The 12,329-nt window shown below is 42.0% G+C and overlaps 1 protein-coding gene across 8 annotated transcripts in view; it reads right to left on the bottom strand.

Moving 5' to 3' along the window:
* The window catches only part of LOC110520208 (protein tyrosine phosphatase non-receptor type 4), a 108,440-nt gene that overhangs the window by 82,516 nt on the left and 13,595 nt on the right, over positions 1-12,329 (bottom strand). For 3 of the 8 annotated variants that reach the window (XM_090229936.1, XM_090229939.1, XM_090229934.1), the window contains exon 2: positions 3,158-3,232. The exons of the other annotated variants lie outside the window; for them this stretch is intronic. The gene's annotated coding sequence lies outside the window, so the exon portion shown is untranslated. The remainder of the gene's footprint in view (positions 1-3,157; positions 3,233-12,329) is intronic. 8 annotated transcript variants of the gene reach the window in all.

The raw sequence follows: 12,329 nt of genomic DNA, 5'->3' as shown, positions 1-12,329 counted from the left end.
TAAAGCATTAGGAAGGTCAGTGTCCTCATGAGGTCTCATGACATGACAGACTGTTGTGACCTCTGCCTGGGATCATGACTCTACTTCACACACACCCCAGGCTTGAGAAACACACACGGCTTGTCTATTTTTAACCAGCGCACTAGCAAAACAAGACTAAGAACGCATTCGCTAGTAATAGTTGGTAAACATGTACACTCATAAAACATTCACTATTCTACACCGACTTCACTAACTATCAAATGGGACCGCAAGATGCTAGTCCTGGGCCGAGTTCATAATTTTAACAGCATACTGCAGTAGCTATTTAACTGCTATTCAACAGTCATTGTAATCGTGCACTGCAACTAAATCTGCTTAAATATTGTGGTACAGATAGGCCAAGGCTACAGTCTATTACAGGTTCTTGGTCAATTAAAAATACAGTATGATTAATTTATTAAAACCACTACATTTCCAAGTGCGGCATGATTAACAGATCAGTCATCCATTCAGGAGGAGCAGTTCAAAACAGGAGACACTTAGTCTCTTTCCCATCGCACTAGACTCAGGACTTCCAGAAAGAGAAACAGAAACATACATTTGATTAAAGCAGCACATTCCCCTGATTTCTTTGGCGCTTACATTAGCAGGTTTAAATGTTAGGGGGTTGTGTTCTGATCACGCTGCGAATTTCCACCCACATCCACCTCGACCTTGCACATTCCTGCCTGGCAGCTGTCGCAGTGGGGAGGCCAGGTGCGCCATGGAGTAGACCCCCTACTGCTCCTGCAACGCGTTGACGGTTAACACTGCAGCCAACTACAGCCAAGGCAGCATGCCTCACGCCTGGCCTGATAGGCAGCTAACAGCCGGGCAGCTCACAGTCCGCTAGCTCCAGAGGAGAGGTGTGGCAGCAGGCAGGGGGAACAAGCCAGGGAGTTCCAGGGAAATCGATAGGCTGTAAGTGAATCAGCCTCTTCATTAGAGGAGCTGTAAAAGGCCCCAGGAGGTGCTCAGGCTGCTGGAGGTAGCTACTAGTTAAGTCTGGCCGATGCATTGCTTAGATTTGGACAAAAACATCCTCTGTGGGCTCCATGACTGCCAGGTTCTAAAATTGAGAGAATCCTGGGAGGTGTGGGTTGAGTGAATTACTGACACACACAACTGACCCTCTGTTCTTCAGGCTGTGTTTCTAAGAACACGGTCAAGGCATGTGTCAGTAAGTCCTAACTCACAACCAAACATTGAATTGTCTTGGAAAATGGTATTGACTTCAGTCAGCCAGGGGTCGCATTAATGCAGGATTCTGCATTTTTCATGCAGAAAAGATAAAACCACAGACAAATATCTTGCTGCGTTTTGTAAACATATCTAAAATGCTTCTTACTGTACACTCCAAATCATGAATGTAAAAGGACTAATGTTGTGCTTCAGTTGCACTTCTCCAATCAGATGCAATAGCCCATCTTTGCTGGTCATTAGATCACCAGACAGCGCTCTGACTGGTGTAGGCTACTTTTTTTCCAGTACTTTCCTCCAGTGTAATTTTTCCTCCGGTAGCAAGTTAAAATGCAAGATTAACTTCAAGCAAAACATTAGGAAATGTAGCTGGCTACAAACTGTCAATGTAAAACACAGGTGAAATGGTTTACAACAGATTTTCTGGCCGTCTGCATTTTGAAAATGTAGATCTCTGAAAGCTAATGCAACCCCTGAGTGTTAGAATACTATTGGGCCATTGGCATGTGGACAGGAGCTGACCAGCAACTGCTGTCAGTCAACTGGGTGCATGTCGGTCAGTTATGACATGCTTACTTCCTAGAATCACAGTAGGTGGTGGATCAGAGGTGGAGATGATCCTCGAGAAGGGAAATGCCAATATTATTAAAAGGAAACTGCCCACAATTTTGATTCTGCCTAATCCTTCTATCACATTCAGATTTGTGCCATTAGCTTTTAATTGAAGATTAACAATACTCTGCCCAGTCCTTTTGCTAATTATGCTCTGACCCATGGAGAGAGAAGAGGGGAAATTAAAAGGGGCGCATAAGTGGCAGGACAGTCAGGTTAATGGTTTCAGTGTGGAATCCCCTCTCTGCCTCAGAGGAAATGGAGAGTCACAGAACAGACAAACATTTTGAGAAACCACACAGGCCAACTTGAATCTTTTTCCATTATAAAAAAGGGGCCTTTGTCTGCCTCGCAACATCTAAAACCATCAACTGAGTGCACACGCAAACAAACACACACAAGTTGCTCATAGAAGGAATAAAAATGAATTTTCTTGTACGCACATGTTCACCTTGGAGATGGAGTGCCTTTAGCATGTTCTTATTGCAATTGTACTGTAGGCAACAACAATGCTTTCAGGGTGTCATACAAAAAAAAACACTGTACACACACGTGAGTGAGTGGGCTGAGAATATGACCTAATAGACCCAGCAGCACATTTTGCTGATGACTGCTGTGACCTTCTGATATAATGTAGGATTGGCAGGTCCCCAAGCTCCTGCTTGGTGGCCCTGCCACTGAGCTACTCCACCATTTCCCCTCAAAATGATATAACAAAATCACTGATTAATCTGATCGTCAACATTTGCTCACTTCAACCAACCACATTTATATTTAAAAAATATTTTTAATAAAAATGTTTAAAAAACTGTTATGGGGGGGCCTGGCTATCCACTTCCTCCTCAAACAAATTGCAGCGGAAATAAATCTTGCTTTCTAAATGATGATTAAAAACAAACGCTTCTTAGCTTCTTCTCAGCTTCAGTCACAGTTCGTTCCAAATCACAAATGTAAAAATAAAAATGTTGTGCTTCAGTTGCACTCAAAATATATCTTTGCTCTCATCTTGACCAATCAAAATATAGCATTCACCAACAGGTACGATCAGCAGACAGTGCTCTGACTGATGTGTACTTCTCTCTGGTGTCGTTTCTCTGGCAGCAACTTAAAATGGCAGATTAACTTCAAGCAGAACATTAGGAAATGTAGCTGACAACTATTTCTATAATAAACATGAGAAATCATTTGATGTAAATGAAGCTATTTTTCGACCGAATGTGTTGCATTCATTAATTTCGTGTGAAGAAAAATAGTTGCAGGCCCCTTATCACTCTATTGGGGCCATTCCACCTCAAAAAGCCCAAGAAAGAGGTTTGACACCCACCATCTTAGATTGTTCTGACCCGATTCAGGAAACTAGGCGTATGTCGCAAGTCACGACTTCACAGGAGAGCAGTTACTGTAAAAGAAAATGTAATTATCAAAATGCGCTTTTTGGCAGAAATGCCTTCTCTAACATGTACATGCCTTAATAACAAACTTGTATGTCATCTGTAAATACGAATAAAATAGTTAAAATTACGAACCTAGCTGGTATAGCCACAGAAAGACAACCTTCCCGCTAGCCATGATTGGCTGAGATAATGAGATGGGCTGAACATGCCGAGAGATGAGTTTGGATTGGTCTGCGGTGTAGAATCTTGTGTCTATAAAATGAGCTGGTCGTTATGCTTAGATAATCCTTTCTACTGTAGTTTTTTCAAAATATATAACGTTAGCCATGGAGAAGTGCAAATATGCTGCTACTGCTCTCAATAACATTACTGCCCTGAATTTATCAGGAGCTATCGACAAAGGTCAGTGGGGAGAAAGTTGGACTACTTTCTGTAGGACGATTGTACCATGCGGACTATGAAAATGTAATTTTAAAAAGGCTGCAGTCAACCGTGAAGCTTTCATCCATGTATACGGGTAAGAATCTAACAGTTTCAGATATTATAAGTTTAATTTTGTCAGAAAGTTGTTTCCATTGCAAGTTAAAGCTTGCTGTTAGATAGCCAGTTGGAGATTGATGGCTGGCTTGCTAGCTAACATTGAATCTATTTGCTTAACTTTAGCTAGCTATGACAATCGGTTTGTATTGCTAGTAACGTTACTATATGGATTGGGATTTTAGTTCATTTTTTAGCTAGCTAACGTTACATGTCTAAACAAAAGACCAAATTAAAGCTTGCTGTTAGCTAGCTAACGTCAGTGGCGCTTAGATGGCAGGCTTGCTAGCTAACATTTAACTTACATGTATGAAGCGTGTGTAACGTTTGTGATGTTCACTCAGAATGCCATTTCGCATTGCTAGTTATAGCCTAACTAGCTAACATGGAACCTATCTGGTTAACTTTAGCTAGCTATGACAATCAGTTTGTATTGCTAGTTAAAGCTTGCTGTTAGCTAGCCAGTGGACATGAGACGGCTGGCTAGCTAGCTAACATTGTGTACGAACTGTGTAGTGATGTTCTCAGAATGCCATTTTGCATCTATTGTATAATAACGCTCAAATATATGTATCCAGAACTTGTCTTTCGGCATCAGTAGATCACGCCTGAATCAACTCCACCAGTCATACAAAGAGAATGGTCTAATCATGCCTCCCATCAAAAAGAGAGCTGGCCCAAGCAAGCACAGGTTACAACTGAAGCATGAGGACTTGCAGCGAGTGGTGATCATCATCAACTACGCAGAGGATAACTCAATTGTATTACCAGGACGCCACCAAGGACACACACTTTGGTGGAAAGCTGCTGCCATCCCATGTGACAAAAGCAGCAGTGTGGCGTCTCAACAAGGAATCAATGACAACACTTGGTATGTGGACTGGTATTGGGCCTGGCGGACCATGCATAAGCTCCACTGGTCTGTACCTTCACGATCACAGGCCACATCAAATTTGCCCACGACTGGAAATTCAGCTCCAGAGTGGGGGAGTGGTCAAAGGCACAGCATCTCAGTGAAAGAGGCATCGCTACAGTCCCTAGTTCGATTCCAGGCTGTATCACATCCGGCCGTGATTGGGAGTCCCATAGGGTGGCAAACAAATTTGGCCCAGCATCGTCTGGGTTTGGCGGGGATAGGCCGTCATTGTAAATAAGAATGTTCTTAACTGACTTGCCTGCTCGGAGTTTGACAAAAGGCGCCTAAAGGACTCTCAGACCATGAGAAACAAGATTGAACTCTTTGGCCTAAATGCCTGGCACCAGATCTGGAGGAAAGCTGGCATCATACCTACGGTGAAGCATAGTGGTGGGGCATCATGCTGTGGGGATGTTTTTCAGCAGCAGGGACTAGGAGACAAGTCAAGATCGAGGCAAAGATGAACGGAGCAAAGTACAAAAGAGATCCTTGATGAAAACCTGCTCCAGAGCGCTCAGGACCTCAGACTTGGGCAAAGGTTCACCTTCCAACAGGACAACAACTAAGCACACAGTCAAGACAAAGCAGGAGTGGCTTCGGGACAATGTCCTTGATTGGCCCAGCCAGAGCCCAGACTTGAACCTGATCGAACATCTCCGGAGATCTGAAAATAGGTGTGCAGTGACAATCCCCCTCCAACCTGAGAGCTTGAGAGGATCTGCAGAAAAGAAAAGGAATAACTTCCAAAACATGTGTGCCAAGCTTGTAGTGTCATCGCCAAGAATGTTGTAATTGCTGCCAAAGGTGATCCAACAAAGTACTGAGTAAAGTGTATGAATACTTATGTAAATGTGACATTTCATTATTTATTTCGGAGAAAAAAAAATGTCTAAAAACCTGTTTTTGCTTTGTCATTGTGGGTATTGTGTGCAGATTGAGTTTTTTTTAAATGCATTTTAGAATAAGGCTTTAACGTAACAAAATGTGGAAAGTCCAGGGGTCTGAATACTTTCTGAATGCACTGGAACATTCTAGTGGTTGCAAGAATTTTGTATGATAATTTAAATTGAAAAACGACAGTTGAAGTCAGAAGTTGACATACACCTTAGCCAAATACATTTAAACTCAGTTTCACAATTCCTGACATTTCATCCTCGTAAAAATTCCCCGTCTTAGGTCAGGTAGGATCCCCACTTTATGTTAAGAATGTGAAACGTCAGAATAACAGTAGAAATAATTATATGTCAGCTATTATTTCTTTCACCACATTCCCAGTGGGTCAGAGCTTTACATACACTCAATTAGTATTTGTTGTTTAACTTGTGTCAAGCGTTTTGGGTAGCCTTCCACAAGCATCCCACAATAAATTGGGTGAATTTTGGTGTGACTGAGTCAGGTTTGTAGGCCTCCTTGCTCACACAAGCTTTTTCAGTTCTGCCCACAAATTTTCTATAGGACCGAGGTCAGGGCTTTGTGATGGCCACTCCAAACTTGACTTGGCTTGAAATGGCTTACGGACAACAATTTTGGAAGTATGCTTGGGGTCATTGTCCATTTGGAAGACCCATTTGCAACCAAGCTTTAACTTCCTGATGATGTCTTGAGATGTTCCTTCAATATATCCACATAAAATGTGTGTTTCATCAGAGCAGAAGGCATTTCTCCAAAAAGCACGATCTTTGTCTTGTTTACGTGTTGCTGTGTGTTTTGTTGCCAACCTTACTTTGCTACCTGGCAACTTTACGGTTTTTACTTTTTAATTACCGTTTATAATTTTCCCTCAACTTTTTTTCATTCAACTTTTTCACTCCGGACGCTTTATCTGGACGTGGTTCGTCAGGACCTTCAACAGCCGAAGCTAAGTAGTAACACTAACATGATGCCTTCTAATTGCAGTCGCTGTACTCATAATATACAGGAGAACGATCGCCTTACAGCGAGGATAGCTGTGCTGCAAGCCCAGCTTCATACGCAATCATTAGGCAAGGGTAATTTCAGTGTAGAAAAGGATGAAACAGCATCTGTGCCACCAGTAAGTACAGATAGTAACATTAGTATAAATCCCCTTGCACGGTCCCCGCAGCCAGACAAATTTCTCATGGCTTCTGGAGGGAAATGCTGTAGGAATGCTCAACCGATGTCGCTCATTCAGCCGACAGAAACTTTACCTCGGTTTTCCCCATTAAGCAGCGAGTCGGAGTCTGAGGCCGAGCCTTCTCGTCTCTACTCCTCTCTTCAGTGGGTCATATGATTGAGTGTAGTCTGGCCCAGGAGTGTGAAGGTGAATGGAAAGGCTCTGGAGCAACGAACCGCCCTTGCTGTCTCTGCCTGGCCGGTTCCCCTCTTTTCACTCGGATTCTCTGCCTCCAACCCTATTACAGGGGCTGAATCACTGGCTTACTAGGGCTCTTTCATACCGTCCCTAGGAGGGGTGCATCACTTGAGTGGGTTGAGTATGCTCGCTCTCTACCTCTCTCTCGCTACCTCTCGGAGGACTACCTGACATGATGACTCCTTGCTGTCCCCAGTCCACCTCCAGTTTCAACTGTTCTGCCTGTGATTATTACTATTTGACCATGCTGGTCATTTATGAACATTTGAACATCTTGGCCATGTTCTGTTATAATCTCCACCCGGCACAGCCAGAAGAGGACTGGCCACCCCACATAGAGAGGAACCAGGCTGTTTCTTCCTAGGTTTTGGCCTTTCTAGGGAGTTTTTCCTAGCCACCGTGCTTCTACACCTGCATTGCTTGCTGTTTGGGGTTTTAGGCTGGGTTTCTGTACAGCACTTTGAGATATTAGCTGATGTACATTTATTTATTTGATTTGATTTACTCCTCCCGTTACGGGGTCTGAGACACCGAAGCTTCCCACCATTAGCTCTGACAAATTGAAAACCCTAGTCATTGGAGACTCCATTACCCGCAGTATTAGACTTAAAACGAATCATCTAGTGATCATACACTGTTTACCAGGGGGCAACCAACGTTAAGGCTAATCTGAAGATGGTGCTGGCTAAAGCTAAAACTGGCGAGTGTAGAGTATAGAGATATTGTTTTCCATGTCGGCACCAACGATGTTAGGATAAAACAGTCAGAGGTCCCCAAGCTCAACATAGCTTCAGCGTGTAACAACAGCTAGAAAAATGTGTCGGCATCTAGTAATTGTCTCTGGCCACCTCCCAGTTAGGGGGGAGTGATGAGCTCAACAGCAGAGTCTCACAACTCAGTCGCTGGTTGAAAACTGTTTTCTTTCCCTCCCAAAAGATAGAATTTGTAGATAATTGTCCCTTTTTCTGGGACTCACCCACAAACAGGACTAAGCCTGGCCTGTTGAGGAGTGACGGACTCCCTCCTAGCTGGAGGGGTGCTCTCATCTTATCTACCAACATAGACAGGGCTCTAACTCCTCTAGCTCCACAATGAAATAGGGTGCAGGCCAGCCTGCCAGCTTAGTAGAGTCTGCCACTAGCACAGTCAGTGTAGTCAGCTCAGCTATCCCCATTGAGACTGTCTGTGCCTCGACCTAGTTTGGGCAAAACTAAACATGGTGGTGTTCGCCTTAGCAATCGCACTAAGATTAAGACCTCTATTCCTGCCATTATTGAAAGAGATCGTGATACATCTCAAAATAGGGCTACTTAATGTTAGATCCCTCACTTCAAAGGCAGTTATAGTCAATTAACTAATCACTGATCATAATCGTGATGTGATTGGTCTGACTGAAACATGGCTTAAGCCTGATGAATTTACTGTGTTAAATTAAGCCTCACCTCCTGGTTACACTAGTGACCATATCCCCCGTGCATCCCGCAAAGGCGGAGGTGTTGCTAACATTTACAATAGCAAATTTCAATTTACGCAAAAAAATATGATATTTTCGTATTTTGAGCTTTAAGTCCTGAAATCTATGCAGCTTACTCAATCACTTTTTATAGCTACTGTTTAAAGGCCTCCTGGGCATTATACAGCGTTCCTCACAGAGTTCCCTGAATTCCTATCGGACCTTGTAGTCAAAGCAGATAATATTCTATTTTTTGGTGATTTTAATATTCACATGGAAAAGTCCACAGACCCACTCCAAAAAGGCTTTGCAAGCCATCAGACTCAGTGGGTTTTGTCCAACATGTCTCTGGACCTACTCACTGTCACAGTAATACTCTGGACCTAGTTTTGTCCCATGGAATAAATGTTGTGGATCTTAATGTTTTACCTCGTAATCCTGGACTATCGGACCACCATTTTATTACGTTTGCAATTGCAACAAACCAAGGAGCATCAAAAGTCGTGCTATAAATTCTCAGACAACACAAAGATTCCTTGATGCCTTTCCAGGCTCCCTCTGCCTACCAAAGGACGTCAGAGGACAAAAATCAGTTAACCTCGAGTGTAGGGGGTGTATTTAGATGTTTGGATGAAAAACATACCCAAATGAAACTGCCTATTTCTCAGGCCCAGATTATGCATATCATTGGATAGAAAAAGAGGATAGAAAACTCTAAAGTTTCCAAAACTGTCAAAATATTGTCTGCGAGTATAACAGAACTGATATTGCAGGCGAACCCCTGAGGAAAATCCAACAAGGACTACCTGGCATGATGACTACTTGCTGTCCTCAGTCCACCTGGCCGTGCTGCTGCTCCAGTTTCCAACTGTCCTGCCTGCGGCTATGGAACCCTGACCTGTTCACTGGACGTGCTACCTGTCCCAGACCTGCTGTTTTCAACTCTCTAGAGACAGCAGGAGCAGTAGAAATACTCTGAATGATCGGCTATGAAAAGCCAACTGACATTTACTCCTGAGGTGCTGACTTGCTGCACCCTCGACAACTACTGTTATTATTTGACCATGCTGGTCATTTATGAACATTTGAATATCTTGGCCATGTTCTGTTATAATCTCCACCAGGCACAGGCAGAAGAGGACTGGCCACCCCTCATAGCCTGGTTCTTCTCTAGGTTTCTTCCTAGGTTTTGGACTTTATGGAGTTTTTCCTAGCCACCATGCTTATACACCTGCATTGCTTGCTGTTTGGGGTTTTAGGCTGGGTTTCTGTACAGCACTGAGATATCAGCTGATGTAAGAAGGGCTCTATAAATACATTTGATTTGTCCCTATGCGCAATTGCAAATCGTAAGTCTGGCTCTTTTAATGGCGGTTTTGGAGCAGTGGCTTCTTCCTTGCTGAGAGGCCTTTCAGGTTGTGTCGATATAGGACTTGTTTTACTGTGGATATAGAGACTTTTGTACCGGTTTCCTCCAGCATCTTCACAAGGTCCTTTGCGGTTGTTCTGGGATTGATTTGCACTTTTAGCATCAAAGTACGTTCATCTCTCGGAGACAGAAGGCGTCTACTTCCTGAGCGGTATGATGGCTGCATGGTCCCATGGTGTTTATACTTGCGTACGATTGTTTGTACAGATAAATGTGGTACATTCAGGCATTTGGAAATTGCTCTCAAGGATGACCCAGGGTCTACAATTTATTTTCTGAAGTCTTGGCTGATTTAAGTATCCCCATGATGTTAAGCAAAGAGGCACGGAGTTTGAAGGTAAGGCCTTGAAATATACACACAGGTACACCTCCAATTGACTAAAATGATGTCAATTAGCCCATCAGAAGCTTCTACAGCCATGACATCAGTTTCTGGGATTTTCCAAGCTGTTTAAAGGCAGTCAACTTAGTGTATGTAAACTTCCGACCCACTGGAATTGTGATACAGTGAATAATAAGTTAAATAATCTCTCAGCAAACAATTGTTGGAAAAATTACTTGTGTCATGAACAAAGGAAACCTAACCGACTTGCCAAAACTATAGTTTGTGAACACGAAATTTGTGGAGTGGTTGAAAAACAAGACTCCACCCTAAGTGTATGTAAACTTCCGACTTCAACTGTATTTATAATCTGGCGTTGTTTTGTGTATCAGTTCATAAACCATGTGCCATGGAATCGGTACATCAAAAATCTAAACTATTTTGTAATCTGTATGGTACAGAGGTCATTTGGGGTTTCATTTTGGTCCTTAAATGAAACACGTATACTTTTTTTTTTTAATCATAATTTTCTTTAGTCAATTTTGGTCGACAAAGTTCCTTACTTTCTCCCCCTTCCACTTGCCGTGTCCATTTTTACAGTAATTCAAAAATATATGGAAATGTCTGCTAGTTCTGTGTGTGACATATTTCCCCCAGTCCCATTTAATGAAATCATTTACAAAGATTATAGGGTTTTTTAACTTCTTCGATAGGGGGCGCTCTTTTAATTTTTGGATAAAAAAAACATTAGTTTTAAACAAGATATTTTGTCACGAAAAGATGCTCGACTATGCATATAATTGACAGCTTTGGAAAGAAAACACTGACGTTTCCAAAACTGCAAAGATATCTGTGAGTGCCACAGAACTGATGCTACAGGCATCAGGCAAAAGATGAAATTTCAAACAGGAAATGCCCCAGATTTTGAAGGCGCTGTGTTCCAATGTCTCCTTATATGGCTGTGAATGCGCAAGGAATGAGCCTACACTTTGTCGTTTCCCCAAGGTGTCTGCAGCATTGTGACGTTTTTGTAGGCATATCATTGGAAGATTGACCATAAGAGACTACATTTACCAAGAGCTCGCTTGGTGTCCTCCGTTGCAATTATTGCGTAATCTCCAGCTGCGTGCATTTTTCCATTTGCTTCAGAGGAGAAACCCAACTGCCACGAATGACTTATCATCGAATAGATATGTGAAAAACACCTTGAGGATTGATTCTAAACAACGTTTGCCATGTTTCTGTCGATATTATGGAGTTAATTTGGAAAAAAGTTTGGCGTTGTAATGACTGAATTTTCGGGGTTTTTTCTTAGCCAAACGTGATGAACAAAACAGAGCGATTTCTCCTACACAAATAATATTTTTGGAAAAACGGAACATTTGCTATCTAACTGAGAGTCTCATTGAAAACATCCGAAGTTCTTCAAAGGTAAATTATTTTATTTGAATGCTTTTCTTGTTTTTGTGAAAATGTTGCCTGCTGAATGCTAGGCTTAATGCTATGCTAGCTATCAATACGCTTAAAAAAATGCTTGTGTAGCTATGGTTGAAAAGCATATTTAGAAAATCTGAGATGACAGTGTTGTTAACAAAAGGCTAAGCTTGTGAGCCAATATATTTATTTCATTTCATTTGCGATTTTCATGAATAGTTAACGTCGTGTTATGATAATGAGCTTGAGGCTATGATTACGCTCCCGGATACGGGATTGCTCGACACAAGAAGTTAAAAATCCCCTCCAAAATGTTTTTTTTTTTAATCAATTAGTATCTGAGTAAAACCCTAATATTTGCTGTAATATTTGTTTTGTGTTTTCTGGTAGATTAAACTGAAATTGCAACTAACTTTCTATGGCTTGTTTTAAAATAGTGATATGAGATTTAATGTTCAAATAAAGTGAGAGGTTATAAAATCGGAATAAAGGGTAAAAAGCCATTCCTGAACACGGAGGTGAGCCATTTTTACTAATCTGCTAAAGAACAAGTTTGGACTTAAGTACAGCTTTAGTATGATTGTAGCCTTTAGTTAGAGGTCTAATGCTTTAATATTTTATCATTTCTGCCCTCTGAATTCACTCATTATATAAAAATGCCCATTTAATTCCAAATAAA

This window comes from Oncorhynchus mykiss, chromosome 3 (assembly GCF_057628025.1).
Source record: "Oncorhynchus mykiss isolate SJ-2025 chromosome 3, ASM5762802v1, whole genome shotgun sequence".
In the NCBI taxonomy this organism is placed as follows: Eukaryota; Metazoa; Chordata; class Actinopteri; order Salmoniformes; family Salmonidae; genus Oncorhynchus; species Oncorhynchus mykiss.
This window is presented reverse-complemented; position numbering and strand designations above follow the sequence as displayed.